The sequence below is a fragment of the Artemia franciscana genome, chromosome 20 (genome assembly GCF_032884065.1).
Source record: "Artemia franciscana chromosome 20, ASM3288406v1, whole genome shotgun sequence".
Classification (NCBI taxonomy): Eukaryota; Metazoa; Arthropoda; class Branchiopoda; order Anostraca; family Artemiidae; genus Artemia; species Artemia franciscana.
This window is the reverse complement of record NC_088882.1, coordinates 7,562,410-7,577,779: the sequence shown is the minus strand read 5'-3', so window position 1 is coordinate 7,577,779 and position 15,370 is coordinate 7,562,410. Positions and strand designations below refer to the sequence as shown.

At 37.4% G+C, this 15,370-nt stretch overlaps 2 protein-coding genes and 1 long non-coding RNA gene across 15 annotated transcripts in view; 1 reads left to right on the top strand and 2 right to left on the bottom strand.

Annotated features, from left to right (window-relative positions):
- LOC136040389 (BTB/POZ domain-containing protein 6-like) overlaps positions 1-15,370 on the bottom strand; it is a 396,184-nt gene that overhangs the window by 124,935 nt on the left and 255,879 nt on the right. The gene's annotated exons all lie outside the window — the stretch shown is intronic.
- Positions 1-15,370, bottom strand: part of LOC136040387 (E3 ubiquitin-protein ligase RNF34-like) — a 127,000-nt gene that overhangs the window by 35,079 nt on the left and 76,551 nt on the right. For 8 of the 10 annotated variants that reach the window (XR_010620700.1, XR_010620701.1, XR_010620699.1 and 5 more), the window contains one exon: positions 635-861. The exons of 1 other annotated variant lie outside the window; for it this stretch is intronic. The gene's annotated coding sequence lies outside the window, so the exon portion shown is untranslated. Of the gene's footprint in view, positions 1-634; positions 862-10,411; positions 10,942-15,370 lie in introns of those variants that run through there. One more of the 10 variants, XM_065724653.1, reaches the window with a different exon arrangement.
- LOC136040388 (uncharacterized) overlaps positions 1-15,370 on the top strand; it is a 67,676-nt gene that overhangs the window by 18,729 nt on the left and 33,577 nt on the right. The gene's annotated exons all lie outside the window — the stretch shown is intronic.

Here is a 15,370-nt window from a genome sequence, read left to right as displayed (position 1 = left end):
TTTTTTTTTGAAAAATGAATTCCTAACACAAGTAAGGAGCGATAAGTTTCTAAACAAGTAAATCATCCTGAAAAAGAAAAAGACATTCACCTTCCCGAGTAATATTTGGACACACATTGAGATCCCACCCCTCGTAAAATTCGGACACGCATTTAGGTCCCTCGCCTCGTAATATTTGGATATGAATTTAGATCCCTCCCCTCGTAATATTCGGACACGCATTTAGGCTCCTCTCTCCTAATATTTGGACACGTATTTGAATCTGCAGTTCTCAACTTTAAATCTTAGACAAAGATACTATCTTGCGTTACCAAGCAAAATGCTAAAGTTAATAATAAAAACTGAATCGTTATCATTAAAGATGAAATTAATTTACGAACGAATTTGCTTGATAACGCAGAAAGATTTTGATTCAATTTGGTTTCAATAGACTTCGACCTTCAAATGAGATCCAGACTTCATTCAGTTAAAATTACGCTTATTTTTAATTTTTTAAGTTCTACTTGCTGTCTGAAAGCTGAATTTTACAAGACCGGCAAAACTGTTATATCACTAGCAGTCCTATTAAACCAGTTTTAAACTACACATTTTCTTCACATTTCTACAACGAAATTTAACCATTAAATCCACTTACTTTTTTCATTTTTCCTTTTTGCGGTTTCTTAGTCTCTTCATCACTTCCCTCTCAATCCTCACTCCCTTCTTCAACATCAGGTTTTTTCAATATCCGATTCGTTAAATGTCATAGCTTTGCCTTTCGTCTTTTTCTTCTGTTCATTTTCATCCTTTAAATTTTCTCTAGTTTTACCAGTATTCTTTTTATTCATCATGACTGCAAAGTAATTCAACCTCTTGTCTCGCCTTGATAAAGAAATAAGGAACAAAAAGTTAATAAGTGACAAGTTGAGATAAGAAGATAAAAGAAATGAGTGAATACACAATTTAAAGAGTCCATGGGGGGGGGGAACAAACAACTAATTTTCTGGATTCTATACTCATGAGCTGTTAGATGTTGTCCTTAGATTAGTCTGTAAGTGGGACTTGTATTGTGAAACCCCTTACTCATCCAGTCTATTGTGGGCGTCTTTAAATGAAAAAAAAATGAAATTGCTTCCTACAATGGGTATAGGTACACATTAATGGATACAGGGTATGGGTACAAGATAGACATTTAGATCCCATAATGGGTATACGGCTCTATAAAGAGTACAGACACTGGGAGTTTTAACAACGCTATATTTATTTCAAACGATCAAACAGACCAGAGTTTGACCATTATTTGGAAAGATTATTTATAACTAGTGAAAAAACTCGTATCTCCCAATGTTAACAAGAAACTACTAGCAGCAATAGCACTTGTAGTAAACACTACTTATATCTACGTAATTTTTGTGCATTTTTTTTTTTATGTTCTTGTGATCACTTTTGTGTTAGACTGACCAAAACAGAGCTTATATTTATCTGAATTAGTTTCGATAGGCTTTGACAGGAGCATGATGCTAATCAACTGTCTGCTGTTCAAGGAGGCACACTCGTGCCTCTATAAAGAGGCGACCCACGACAATGTTAAGCGATCTTCGTTTCCAGTGGTCGGGGAGGGGTATGAGGAGGGATGCATTTCGTAGCCCGAGCTCCAGCTAAGAAACCTGCCAAATTTCATCCCCCTCCAACTTTTCCTTCATGGGGAAAATCTGGCCGAAAGTTTCGACCCGTCAACCCCAGCCCCCCTTTAACGTTATCCGATCGGGCTGAAATTCACAAGTTAAGGTCCCCTAGGGCCCAGGAGCTTATCTGCGAAATTTCAGCTCGATCCGATAACTTCTTCCCTGTTTTCCAGAAACCACGCATAGACACTTAAATTTCATTTTCTTTTTTTTCCTCGACGCCTACAGGTCACAGCCGACATCGGATCTGGGTGTACGAAGACTCATTCGATGCGGAATTCTCCGAGTAATTTTCCTGGAAAGTTTCGTAGGAAAATCTTAACCCCCCGAAAGTTTCGACCCCCCTTTTAACGTTGTCCGATCGGGCTGAAATTCACAAGTTAAGGTCCCCTACGGCCCAGGAGCTTATTCGCGAAATTTCAGATCGATCCGATAACTCATTCCCTGTTTTCCAGAAACCACGCATTAGCTACTTAATTAACGCATTTCTCTCCATAAGAGCCCATGTTAATTTGAAATTTTTAAAAGTTAATGAGAAGTTATATTTATACACATGCAAGTGATTAGCTCAGTTGGTAGAGCGTGGGACTTTTAATCCTCGGGTCAAGGATTCAAGTCCCCTACGGGCGGTTTTTTTTCACAATATCAAAATAAAAGTGTATAATTTTGATAACACCTGGACAGCTTATCAATTGAGAGATAAAAGAATATTAGCTTCTTATGAGCGAAAGAAACATTTCGGTCATTCTATGTATTTTTTTTTCTATTTTATACAATGATTTAAAAGTGGGGGGGGCGGCAGCCACCCAAGTTCCTCTCCTAATTCCTGTACGAGGAGTACAGGAATTATTAAATTACATCCACCATGGATTGTAGAAAAACGTACAGAAATAATATGAAAAAAACTTCGTTTTCCTAAAGAGTTAAAGAGGCTGCGTCCCAAAGTCGAACCTTAAAACGTACAGGAATTAGAAGAGGCAGTTGGGGGGCTGCCGCCCCCCAAACCCCCAGCTTTTAAAGACTCTTTTGTACAAGTTTTTTGTTTTTTGCTAACCCCCCACTCTTGGCTTCGGAAAGGCCCTCTTTTAATTAACAAAAAATTGAAATGAATGAATAATGGAATAACTTCGAAAAATGTTAAACACAAAAGGACAGGAGAACCATTGCGCCGAAACTAGTAATTAGTAACAATAAAGTCCCCCCACAAAAAAAAAAACCTGTACAAGTCTTTAAAAGCTGGGGGTTTGGGGGGGGCGGCAGCCCCCCAACTGCCTCTTCTAATTCCTGTACGTTTTAAGGTTCGACTTTGGGACGCAGCCTCTTTAACTCTTTAAGAAAACGAAGTTTTTTTCATATTATTTGTCATGAAAAGAACACTTAATCCTTCAGTATTAACCATATAATGTTGGGAAGTGTAAGTTATTTTTGGAAGTGATGATGTGAAGGAGTTTGGAGTATTTTCATTTCTTTGGTAATTCGTTATGTTGTTAATAGGGTTATATTGTCGTAGTTTGCTGTTAATTTGTTCAGTAAATGGTCTTATTTGGGGGACATCTGCTACTCTTAGAAGATTTATTTAGAAACTATCATACAAAATTGAACCACATCAAAAATATTCCATTAAGCATGATTAACCAGCACAAAGTTTTGAGCATTTCAAAGCAGTAGAAAACTACTTTTGACTGTCTTGAGCAAATTGTCTGCTTCCAAGCAAAACCAGCAGCAGACCCAGGAATCCGTTACTGGGTCTTTGGTTAATCGTTACAGGGTCTACTGACTTTGTTGAGTAAACGGTCTACTTTCGAGGGCAGTCTGCTACTCTTGAAGCTTTTCTTGAAAATTATCCAATACAATTAATTCACTTCAAATAAATTACGTTCAAAAATACAACATAAATTACTGTTGTTTTAAATGCGACAGAGGAACTGCAAAAAGACACAGGCTGTTTTTTACTCTCTCAATTAATAGTCCCATTTTGAAATTAGTTTGCTGCTCTAAGGAAACTTTTCTTAGAAACAGAATAACTTAGACAAAGAGTGTGGTATTCCGAAGCAGCAGAAGAACTGTAATGATTGTTAACTTCGTTGAATAATAGTCTCCTTCTGATGTTAGTCTGCTGCGCATGGAAAAAACTTTTCTTGACAAGCATAAACGCAAAAAGAGGTATACTTTAGACTTTGAAGAAAGCATAGAGAAGTGAAACCCTCCCCCTCCTTGTACAGTATCTTATGTGACAATAAATGAACTAAGTTATACGAAAGAAATTGTTGTAATAATGTACTTTTTTTTTTGAAAAAAAAAAAAACTCGAAGTGTTTTTTTTCTTTTTTTTTAAATTATTTAGAAATATAAAAACTATTTTTTATATTTTTCAAATATTGAACTGATTTTTTTTTCGGAATGGAAAAAAATTATTCCAGGGGGTAGGGATTCTCTTCTCTTATCTCTATTCACTTATTCGTTCCTACTTGAAACCCAATCGATTTCAAAGAGTGGAAGTCCCCAAGAGAGAATGAAATCGTAGGGGAAGGGGACCGTTTTTGTGTAGTTTCTGTCTCAATTCGGTAGTTATGATGTTGAATTTTATTTTTCAAGGTCAAAACCCATCTTTAATACTGTGAACAGAAACATAAGCCTCCAACCCCTGCCTCCAACAAAAAATCCTCGTGAAAACGCCTGTACAGTTCCCAATAACCATTACTATATGTAAGCACTGGTCAAAGTTTTGAACTTGTAACCCCTCCCACGGGGACTCTGGGGGAGTACGTCGTCCCCAAAGACATAGTTATGAGGTTTTTCGACTACGCTGAATAAAATGGCTATCTCAGAATTTTGATCCGTGGACTTTGGGAAAATAATTAGCGTGGGAGGGGACCTAGGTGCCCTCCAATTTTTTTGGTCACTTAAAAAGGGCACTAGAACTTTTCATTTCCGTTAGAATGAGCCCTTTTGCAACATTCTAGGACAAATGAGTCGATACGATGACCCCGTGAAAAAAAACAAAAAAAACACGCATCCGTGATCTGCCTTCTGGCAAAAAATATAAAATTTCACATTTTTGTAGATAGGAGCTTGAAACTTCTACAGTAGGGTTCTCTGATACGCTGAATCTGATGGTGTTATTTTCGTTAAGATTCTGTGACTTTTAGGGGGTATTTTCCCCTATTTTCTAAAATAACGCAAATTTTTTCAGGCTAGTAACTTTTGATGGGTACGACTAAACTTGATGAAACTTATATATTTAAAATCAGAATTAAAATGCGATTCTTTTGATGAAGCTATTGGTACCAAAATTCCATTTTTTAGACTTTTGGTTATTATTGAGCCGGGTCGCTCCTTACTACAGTTCGTTACCACGAACTGTTTGATAAAAACATTTGTAACAAGTAAAAACAAAATGAAAACATTTTAAATATAGAAGAGCAAATTATGTCAAGATCTTGAGAAGGCATGGGGGTTGTCAGCCCTACTCAGGTTAATTTTTGCTTGTTTTGAGTATGACTTGATGATTTATTGTATGATTTAAATAAACAAAATATATTTAAATTTTTCTAATTTTTAAATATTAGTAAACTTAAAAACTATTAAAACTTTAAGGAATGTATATGAGTATATGTATACTAAACTGACAAACCACAGCCACTATTATTTTTTTTTTCAATAAGTTCAAATTATGTTCTGGTCTTGTGAAGGCATGAGGGCTGTCAAAGACATAATTTCCAGACATTTCAATTAAACTGAACAAAATGGCTTTCTAGAATTTTTGAATAGATGTGTTTTTGATATTGATGGGTGTAGAGGCCGGGGGGGGGGGGTTCTAAAAAAAAGGTTACAAGGCCTTTAAATTTCCAACCTAATGAACCTTTTTCAAAGTTTCTACAACCACAAATGACCACCTCAAAATTCCAATCAGATCCATTATTGGAAAACGTAAAGTTTTGTGGGGTGGGGATTATCCACCCTCCGATCACTCCAAATCTTCAAAAGAGCACTAGACATTCTGATTACCAATCCAACGAGTCCCCTCTTAAGTTTATACAATCACCCTTTCTATATATACCTTATAGGTCCCTAGGGCACAACTTACCTTGCCCTGAGGGCTGTGAAGGGGAAGGGGTTCATCCTCAAAAACATAATTCCTGGTCCTTTCAGTTACATTGAATGAAATGCATATCTCAAAATTTGATTGAATGTGTTTGGGGAAAAGGTGGTTGAGGGGGGATAGTTGCCCTCCAATCAGTTGCCTATTCAAAAGGGCACTTCCCCTATCAATTCCCATTCGAGTGAGCTGTTTTTGCAGTTTCGACGACAACAAACGGCCATCTCAAAATTTGAATTAAATGTATTTCAGGTAAATATGAGATCTAATGGAGGGTGTCCATCCTCCAATCACTAAGTCTAATAAAAGGCACTAGAACTTCACATTACGAATCCAATAAACCCCCTCCAAAGCTTATACAGTCACCCTTTCTATGCATATCTTATATGCACCCAGGACATAACTCAAAACTCTTGTCCCAAGGGCTGTGGGATGGTTGCCATTCTCAAAGACATAATTTCCAGGCCTTTCAATTACGCTGAACAAAATAGCTATCTTGCAATTTTTATTGGATGTGTTAATTAGAATGGCCATCTCAAAATTAAATTCAGATACATTTTGGGAAAATATGAGGTGAGGGTCTCTCTGGTCAATCTGAATCTTAAAAAGAGCACTAGAACTTCTGATTACCAGCTCAATGTGCCCTCTCCAAAGGTTATACAATCACCCTTTCTATATATACCTTAAATGCCCCAGGGCATAACTTTAAACCCTTGTCCGGAGGGCTGTGGGGGCTTGTCATCCTCAGAGACATAATTTACAGACCTTTCAATTACGAAACAAAATGGATATCTCAAAATTTTTATTGGATATGTTTGGGGAAATGGTGGGCGTATGAGGGGGCTTAGTTATCCTCCAATCACTCAACTATTAAAAAGGGCACTGGCTCTTTCAATTTACAATCAAATGAGCTTTCTTTCAATTTTCAATTTACAAAGTTTCTTTGACAACAAATGGCCGTCTCAAAATTTCTATCAGATACATTTTTGGAAAACATGAGATGTGTGTGAGTGGGGATGGGTGTTTCTCCACTCTCTGATCACTTTGAATCTTAAAAAGGGCACTATAACTTCTGATTACCTATCCAATAGGCCCCTCCAAAGTTTATTTGATCACCCTTTCTGTATATACCTTGTACGCCCCCAGGACATCACTTGCAACCATTGCCATGAGGGCTATAGGGGTTGTCAATCAACAAAATTGTAAATTTTGTGTTGTTTTTTTCCCAAGAAATATGGTTCATGGATGCTTATTTATTTATTTTTCCATGGGTGTCATTTTGGACCAGTGGACATAGAATTTCCAGTAGGCTAAGGGGTCATTTTGATGGAAATCAAGAGTGCTAGCACCTTTTTTGAGTTACAAAAGACATCATGCTACAGCAAAGTGCCACTTTCTGCCATTGTATGATGCAAAACAGCAATTTTGGCCCAAAGAAAGTCAAATTCTATTGGCTAAAATTCAGTGTTTGTCAATTGAGTTACAACCAAAAGAAGCTGTCTGTCTAGACTCATAGTTTGCAAAGCTATGATACTGGATGATAACGCATTAATTACAAAAAATGCAGTGCGTACAAAATAAATGGTTATTATTAGCAAGGATTTTTAAGCTTCATCTGTCTGAGCTGAATAATATGAGACTTGGTTGATTTAATGATAGTGGTGTATAGGCCTAATGGTTCTAAGGTGGTTCAAATGGTGTGTTTTTAGGCCAAACTTGATATAAATTTTGATATAACTCGATATAGATTTTGAGGAGGGGAGATAATTCACTCCCCAAGTTGCCTTCATTCCAAGGAATATTTCCACTCCCTCAGAAGTATTTAAGGGATGGTTTTTTTAGGGACCGTTACAATCCCTAAAGCATAACATAAAACTAGAACATGACATTAGGAGCTATGGGAGATAGTAGCCTTCCTAAGGTTTAACAGAGCCTTCGATCAATCAGGTCATATTAACTAAATAAGGTAAACAAGGATTTCTATAAATAAAAACCATAACTATAAAAAAATGATTGAATATATAAATCAACAGCTTATGCTTTTGAAGATTATTTTCGGGTCCAAAATTACACACTTTCCATAAGATATTAGTTAACATGAGATATTAGTGATAAGGGGGTTGAAGCTCCCCTCTTTCTGTGAAAACTGTAGTCTTATATGGCAAAGATTAATCTTAATAATCAAAGTATTATGATAAAGTTGGACATAAATACAAAAAAAGGGACTTGATTCCCTCTTATCCAATACATTTTGGCAACAAACTTTAAGCATGGAGCAACTTTATCCAATAGTCAGTAAAACTCTAAAAAAGGAATTTTGATAGCAATGAATGCTTCAAGAGAATTAGTCTTTTATGCTGATTCCAAACAATTACCTATCAAAACTACGTGCCTGCGGAAAGTTGCCTCATTTTCAAATAAGGGGGGGGGGAGTAGAAACCCCCAAAGGTCCAGCAATCTTAATGAAGATCCCACCATAAGATTCAGCATATCAGAGAATCCTACTGTAGAGATTTTGTGTAATTATCTACAAAAATCGAATTTGAGTTGGAGTCGAACCCACCTAATCAGACCACAAGGAATCCAATGGTGAACTCTGAATATTTATAATTGGGCTTATGAAGCCAAGTTATCAAAGAATGTTATGCAGATTACAACTGTTTATATACTTAGTCAACAACAACATAGTCTTTCTATGGACCCACTTAGGGGACTTAGCCTGACCTAGGATTGCTGTCATTGTAAATGCACCAAAATACTTTATAATTTGGGTTCTAAACCAATTTCTATGTAATTCATATTTTGTGCCCTTTATGAGACTATGCCTAACATCATAATACTCATTACAAATAACACAGAAGGGTAAGCTAACTCTCCCCCATTTATGTAAAACTGAACGGATTTTGGCATGACCTGTCCTCAATCTAAAAACAGTAACAGTGACAGATCTAACATCATGCACAAGTCCATCAGGTGGTGCCTTATAGTCATAAAGTTCTAAAATTGGATTTTTGCAACTTTTAATAAAATTATTGGTCTCTATCACATAACACCTTATAAATACATGCAAAATATTCATTTTGAGTGGGTTTTACACTTATACTCTGACCATTTAAAATATCCCACTTTGCCAATATATCAGCAGATTCATTCCAGCAATTCCCACATGTGCTGGGACCCAGACTAGAAATATATTATTTCCCACAAGCTCTAATGAGACATAACTATTTGGTGGATATTACTAACTAATTCACGACTAGGTTCATGCTCATTCATCAGGTACTTGAGGGCTGATGCTGAGTCAGAGCATATCATCCAACTTCGGGCATGCCCATATGACTTATTAAAATCCAATGCCTAATATATAGCAATCATCTCAATTGAAAAAATAGACAGGCTGCCTGGTAACTCAAAGCAAATGAGTGACATACTGGGGACCACCACTGCACAGCCAGCACCCTCACCTGACTTAGAGCCATCAGTACAAATTTGTGAATAGTCTCTTAAGTGGTCAGTTTGTCTTAGCCAGTCATGTTTGAGAGTCAAGTTATTATTATCCCCATGATCAGGTACAGGAAAATACACATTATTCTTTGTATTGACTATATTGAATAAGCACATTGCTTATTCAATATATTATCCTCAAAAACTATCTCATTAATGGGTACTATATTTGGGCACTCATTTGAAAGCAAATTATTACACCTATAAAAAGCTGGAGTAGTCCTATCCTTGAAACTAACATCACTATTATAATTATTTATAATTTCCATCTTGATTATATCCTTTTTAAAGTAGATTTTTTAGTGAAATACTTGACAAGTAACCTATCACGTCGTAGCTTAAGCGTGCTCACCCCCAATTCAATCATCATAGCTGGAATAGGGGTACTATTTAGGAAGCCAATGGATCGCCTAAGTACACTGTGGAACACTATCTAATTTTTTTAGATTCTTCTGACTAGCATCACCATATATAAAGCTACCATAATCAAACTTACTAACAATAACAGCCTTTATAATTTTACTAAGATACTTAAAAGGAGCACCCCTTTTCCCTAGGCACATTACATTTATAAGGTTTAATCTACTCCTAATATTGCCTAACAAATACTCAATGTGTATCAACCATGTCCTTTTACTACCAAAAATTAGACCTAGGTAGCGGAAAGTCATCCAGCCTAATAGGCTAGTTTACAACATTTACTTGTGGTACTGCAGTATTATCATTTTTTTAGAAAAGCACACCAACTGTTTTCTCAGGTGATAGTCATATTATTCTCGCTGCACCATTGTTGAACATTGTTTAATGCTTTTTGCATCACTGACTGTAAAAGAAGTTTTTTTCCCAGTTCTTACCAGGGAAATGTCAACAGCATATATATATATATATATATATATATATATATATATATATATATATATATATATATATATATATATATATATATGTATATATATATATATATATATATATATATATATATATATATATATATATATATATATAGGCTTTGCAGCCAAGGACAGTGGACGGTAGACCCAAATCATGTTTAACCTGTAAATTTTTACTATACCCACTAGAGGCTACCCTAACCTCACGATTCCTCAAAAGGCTAGAAATCCAATTTATGCAATTGGCAGGAATACCTATTCGGGAGTGTATCCTTCTTTGATGGACTTATTAAATAGAATCAGAAGAATATTTTCGGTTTCCTTTGGTAAATTTTTAAGCATTAAGTTATGTATTTGATCAGGGTCAGGTAATTTGCTTTTTCTCCAAAATCTAGTATCTGATAAACTACGATCCACCAGCAACAAAATCATCAGCATGATCAGGGTTGCCACCTGTACCACTATAGTGCTAATTGTAGCACTATTTTTGCCTAAGTAGCACCGTAGCACGATCTGGGTAAAATGTAGCACTATTTCGGAAAGTCTGGAAAAATGTAGCACCTTAGTGCTTAGTGCTACAATTTTCGGGAAAAAAATATTAGGACCAGTGTCAGCAAGTGAGGGGATTTAAAAAGACTGGAGGAGGATCTTCTGCTGAGCTTTCTAGTTTGATAAGTTCTCTTAAGTGGGAATTTCAACTTCTGTTGAAGCAACTTGATTTTCCCTCAGGAAAAGAAAACTCGCTTGGCGCCAATTTCAAATTGTGCTTGAGGTGTGGATTTTAATGGAGGTAGACGGGTGAGACTTACTGCAATAATGCCCAGAAAAATCAAAAATCGAAATAAATTCTGTGATAAGTGGAAAATGGATACTGAACTTTGTGGGTTTATTAGTAAATCTGATATGAACAGTCAGCATGCTCATTGTAATTTATGCAAGAAAGATATTCGAGGAAGTATCTACAATGTCAAAAGACATGTCAAGTCTACATTTCACAAGCAAAACGTGCAGGCTATGAAATGCACAGTGCCTGTTGACCAGTTAGTGCAAACACCGGAAGTGCAGAAGAAGCAGCTTTTTGACGATTCAGTTAAAGATGCTGAGTTACGCCTGGCCGGTTGGGTTGCTAAAGAGGATATTTCTATAAGAAAAACTGACTCATTGCTACAAGTCATGAAATCATGTTTCCCAAATGATGCTGTTTGCCAAGCATTAGCCTCGTCGAGAACCAAGACAACTGGAATAATCAAGAATGTTCTCGCCACAGAGGAAAAAGTGCAGATTGCAAATTGGTTAAGGAATAACAAGTTCGCCATTATTGTAGATGAATATACGGACAAGTCATGGGCCAAAGTTTTGGTCATCATTGCAAAGTATGTGGATGCTAATTACAAGGTTCGTGAAGATTTTTTGGGTCTTGTTGACGTGCACGACGCGTCAAGTGCCGGCCAGAAGAACCTGATTATGAAATGTCTTTCGGACCTTGGTATACCTATACAAAATTTAATGGGTATAGGCTTCGATAATGCTAGTGTGAATACTGGGTCTGTGAAAGGACTAGGGCGCTGCTTAAAGAGGAAGTACCAAATTTGTTCATTCTTGGTTGTATAAGTCACTCGCTCACGTTATGTGCAACATACGCCGCCAAAAAGCTACCAGGGGTTTGGAAGTATTCATTCACGACATTGTAAACTATATTGCAAGCAGCCCAAAGCGCCAGGACGAGTTGAAAAAGTTTCAAGAATTTGCACGTGTAGAGAGCCACTGCCTACTTCAAGTGGCAAACACAAGATGGCTATCATTGGAAGCCTCTGTCAAGAGAATCCTAGAACCCTGGAGTGCACTGATGCGGTTCTTCGCAAGCCACGGAGAAGGTGATGCAGCAGGAGATAAATCTTCGAAAGAAAAGCCAAGTCGGATTTTGGCTTGTATGAAGGACCCAAAGATTAAAGGTTGCCTGTACTTTATTGCCTTTGTCCTTGAAAAGGTAAACGAACCGAATATAGAGTTCCAGAGCAGTAAAACTCATATTCATAGGCTCTTGCAGAGTTCCAGAGTGACTTATCTTGCTCTTTTGAGATGCTTTGTGATAAAAGAAGCAATAGCAATCGTAGGAGATCCATTCAGGGTCAAACTAATTCCACCAAATTTCCTAAAACTGTAGGAGCTCAAGCTTGGGCCGAACACCCTGAACTATATCGCTACATCGTGTAGCGCAGGTCAGCTGAATAGGCAGCAAGTGCAAACAATCCATGCAAACTGTTTGAGCTTTCTCGTCGAAATGTGCTTGCAGGTATAACAAGAATTGATTACATAGATGAAACATTGGTGAACCTTCGTTGTATAGATCCTACCGTGGCCGTTTCTGGAAGTGAATACTATTGTTCCACTCGTGATCTGTTTCCCGAACCTGCTTGGCGACAGCGAAGGTGAAAGTGACACTCTACGAGATAAGCTGGACTAAAAGTTCAGTGGACTAAGCTGGCCAACAGTAAAGAGGATCTCCCGAAATTTGAACCCAGCGATGATCCTGGAATCTTTTGGAAGCAGCTGAGTGACGTCAAGGACTGCATATCTAGGCCAGTATATTTGGAAATTTCCAAGTTCCTGTTGACTTTGTGTGCTCTTCCTCATTCCAGCGCAAGCGCAGAAAGGCAATTTTCTATTTTGAACAATTTGAAAAAAAAAATTAGAAATCGTCTCCAAACTGAAACTGTGAGTGCACTGATGTTTGCAAAGCAATATGTGATCAGATGCTCCACCGATGCTGGAAGCAGCAACTCCTGGAAAATAGATGACAGTCTTCGTATTTCATTCCAGAAGTGGAAGGGAGCATCGAGATCCACGAAAGTTAATCTCATTTGTAGCAGCGCAACTGGCGTCGATCAAAATGAGGAAGAGGAAATAGATTTTTGCGACTGATTCAAGATTCATTCTTATTTTTTCGAAAATGATCTGTAGTACAATAGAAAATGATTTCTAATAAACCAGTGATTTGGATAAAAAAAAACTGAGCATCCGTAAAGGAACAGTAAACTTGACTCAAAGTTGACTCGGGGAGCTAGCTGACATATCAAGAATGTGCCCTGAGTCGATATTGAGAGTAAGAAAAATTCTAGTTACGGCCATTGCAGTTTCCGAAAATTCGATTTTTGGTTTAGAAGAAAAAAAAAAATCAAAAGGTTTGTGTGCTGCAAATAGGAATCGAACCCACGCCGTTTTACCGGTGTGACGTTTGACTATGGTCTACACGTAAAAAGACGAACTTTCACAGTACATAAGTGCATAATTACATTGCATAAGGTGGAAGGCCTGCCAGCTAGCTCTGGGAACAATAAGGAGGGGTTTCGAGATAACAAAGAAGGGGGGTCCTGTCGACAATAAGTCCCTGTACATTCATCTAAGCCCCCCAGGCCGGTTTGATGGCCGAAAGTTGCCTAGTCAAGTTTACTGTGCCTTTAAAGCCTCTTTACTGCCTAGTTTTGCTAGATGAGTCGAATAATAGTTCTGCTTTCGACCACATGCTTCACGCATTGCTTAAATCCGAGTGTATTTTTCTCTTGTTTTTCCGCTAGAAAAAACCTTTAGCCTCGGAAATCTTTGCCTCTAAAAACTACCTCAGTTCACTGAAAGATAAAGACTTTTCGAAACTAGCGTAAACTACTCTCGAATTGTATGCAGTGTGTAATGCAATGCAACTGCAACTTGATAAACTGGACAGCTATAGTAAAACTGGTTCGAAAACATAGTTCAAATATGAGTAAGAAGGTGCAAGAACACGTTCTGCACTGCCGCAGCCGTAGTTTGTACTCGAAATGCGCCGCGTGTCTGCGCAAGGAAAAATAGATCTTGACAAAAACGGCTGTCTGGAATCCGAAAGGTGAAGCCTGGCTTTGATTGACAGTTGCGACTGTGAAGCAAAGATAGATATTTGAAAGGGACATCTAGGAAACACTGGTAGACAGTGACATTAACTGTCATAATTATGATGAAAATACGGAAGGGTTGGCTTGACTGTCCGGAAGCCCCAGGCGTCTGGAAAATGAAGCCGGGCTTGAAGATTCTTACTAACAATAATTTATTTTAACCTCGTGTGATCCCGCTTGAAACCCCTTGAAATAATTTTTGGAAGTTTTTAATAACATATCAAAAACAATTGTTTTTAGACATTTAGATGTTTCGTAATTTTGTATAGCTGTCTTCATTTGAATAGCTCAAATACTAAATTTAAGGTAATCTGATAACATATTTATGACAAAATACAACTAGATCACCCTTGGAAGAAAGAGTACATTTGTTTTCAAAAAGTACTGCTTTTCTTAAAATGTACTGCAAAAGCACTACTTTTTTCAAATGTACTACCAACTCACTACTCACAATTTTTCTATCGCTGGCAACTCAAAGCACCACGCAGCTTATTACGCATGTGCGTACAATGCTTTAGTGAAAATAACAAAGGTATTCGTAGAAATGCTGTAATCTTTGTGTGATTGAAAACGCGACTAAAAGTTTTAATTGATCAACACCAAGCAGTATTACGCGAAAATTGCATATTTAGCAACAATTTTGTGTAGCACCCTGTTCTCGAGAAAATTAGCACACTTTCGACAGGAGCAGGTAGCAACCCTGAGCATGATCACTTTTATTGTTTACAAAACTACAATACACGCGTTTTTTGCTAATTTCTCTGTCATCCAGTTATTCCAGTTAACTGACCTATTTGCATTAGATCTGAATGCTGGATTTAGGTCATGGCTACTTGCTATCATATGAGTCAGTAGGTACAGCTTTGGCAATGGTTGGGTATACTGGGTTGTTTTTGCAAACAGTAGAAACACAAATAGAAATAAACCAGTAGGCTGAAGATTGGGTGCCAAATCGTTTATATGGCACTTGGTATATACCAAGTGACATATAGCGACCGCAAATTCTGTCGGTCTGTCTGTCTGTCCCGGTTTTGCTACTTTACGCACTTCCAGGCAAGCTAGGACGATGACATTTGGCAGGCGTATCAGGACCAGATTAAATTAGAAATTATTGTTTCCGTGATTCGACCATCTGGGAGGGGGGAGGCGGTTAAATCAGAAAAATGAGGTATTTTTAACTTACGAACGGGTGATCGGATCTTAATGAAATTTGATGTTTTGAAGGATATCGTGTCTCAGAGCTCTCATTTTAAATCCCGACCGGATCTGGTGACATTGGGAGGAGTTT